Genomic DNA, 2297 nt, shown 5'->3' on the forward strand with positions numbered 1-2297 from the left:
TTGTCAGTTTTCTATTGGTCTCAACCTCTCACCCTTGTCTTGCGAGTGAGCTGCGTTTCTCCCTCGTTGTGCTAGAGCTCGTTTGCGCTTCTGATTTCTTCTTCACCACTGTAATTGGCTTTAATTAGCTAATTATTTGCGTGGTTTCCAGCTGCTTGTTACTCTCGTTGTGGTGTTTTTCTGTTTGCTATGGTTTGTTACTAAGGTTACTTGCGATTGAGATTCAAGTTATCACTGCATATCAGGTGTTTGTGTTATTACCTAAATGAAAATTACAGGTAAGTCTCCCGTCACACCAACTCCCAAATGATTCTCCTACTGGTTTGAATACAGGTCAGAATATGGTAGACCACAACAAGCGTGGTCAGAATGCAAATGGTGATGGCAAGAACTTGGTACTATCTGATAATACAATGGATAATCAAAGCTCCGAACCTCCTCACAATTCTGATGAGATGAACTCTGCTTTTAACACTGATAAGATGGTCTCTAGTATGCACTCTAATGGTAATCGAGTTCTTTATGCTAGCTTTTTCAAAAGAAATCGAATGGCCAATGCTAACTATAAACTCGAATTCATGGATACGGGCATTGAAACCCTCGAGTTTGGTTTAGAAGACATTGATTCTATTGAGCAGACATATGGTATCTGTTTATTAGGTTATATCATCATTGGTAAGCCTCCGACTGCTTCCCTTTTCGACTTAGTCAACAGATGGGAACCAGAAGTGCGCTTTCAAACTCACGATAGTGGCTGGATTTTTTCTCTTTCCCTTCTGTCGAAATGAGAGATAGAATTCTTAATGGAGGACCCTACTTGGATTTTGGTTTCCATTTATTTCTTAAGGATATGCCCAGATGTTTCAGGTTTAGGGAGGAAGATATGAACTCGATTCCTTCTTGGGTCAAAATCCATGGGCTTCCACCGGATTGTTGGAATAGTAAAATTTTCAGAAAGTTAGCATCTAGGGTGGGTAATCCAATCACATGGATATGCTTACCCATGAACGCAAACGTGTTAAATATTCAAGGGTGCTAGTTGAAGTTGAAGCCTCTAAAAGGAAAATTAAGGACATTAAAGTTGTGCTTCCTATTGGTGCAATTGAAGTAAAATTTCTCTATGAACAAGACATAAAATTTTGTGTCAAGTGCAAGAAGACTGGACATGTGATAAATGAGTGTGATTCTACGGCTGCTAATGAGGAAAGCTCTGGGGAGCCAAACACTACCAGTAATCGCCCTAGATCTCGTAGTGTCATGTGGACTAGGAGAAATTCAAGAGGTAGATCGCGAATGGGGAAACACTATTCGCATGCACCAACGCGCAACAAATCTGTAGCAGATATGAATGGGACTAAAGATAAAGAAAAGATTGTGCAAGATGAATTTCCTGAAAAGGATACCACCCATGATATTGCTAAAGGTCCTACAGTACCCGAAGTAGTGAATGCCTCGGTGTTTAATGATAAAGGCAAGGAAATTATGGATAATGAAGATGTTAATACAGCGGGGACAAGAAAAATCGTAGAGGATGACTCGGAAGGCTTCCATACAGTAGCCAACAAGAAAAAGAATAAGAAAAAGAAGAAAGTTAACGTTGTTGCTGAAAAAGATCAAGCAAACAATAAAGAAATGTCTGAATTCTTCGAAGATTTGAAGGAGTGTAGTTCATGTGATACTGAATTTGTGGATATGGATAACAAGAAGAATAACACATGATATTTTGGGAATTTGAGGAAGGGGCGGCAACCCAAAATTGCCTATGTTTCCCAATGTTAGTTGCCTGTTGGAACATTAGGGGCTTACATAAGCCCCTAAAACAGAAGAGTGTTAAACTCTTGATACACTCTCGTAAGATTGATGTTGCTTGTTTACTAGAATCAAAATTTGATGAGAAAGCTCTCCTTGGTATGATGCGAACTCGCTTTTGAGGTATGAAATTTATTCAAAACTTCTCTCTCAGTAATAAGGGCGGGATTCTAATTCTGTGGAACCCACGTACAGTCCAATTGAATATGGTTAGTATTTCAGTGCAATCTGTTCATGTTACGGTTGATAATGTTCCTACTATTGGCAGAATTTCTTTGTCAATTGTCTACGGCTTGAATACAATTGTGCTTATGAGAACTTTGTGGGAAGACTTAAAGTTTTTTGGTGGAACTTGCTCATTGCTGTGGTTAACTCTTGGAGATTTCAATACGGTGTTGTCTCAATCTGAGAAACAGGGTGGGTTGCCGATTACAGATTATATCACAAAAGACTTTGTTGATTGTATCGCTTCTCTTGATTTGATAGAT

Source organism: Primulina tabacum, chromosome 6 (genome assembly GCF_025594145.1).
Source record: "Primulina tabacum isolate GXHZ01 chromosome 6, ASM2559414v2, whole genome shotgun sequence".
NCBI lineage: Eukaryota > Viridiplantae > Streptophyta > Magnoliopsida > Lamiales > Gesneriaceae > Primulina > Primulina tabacum.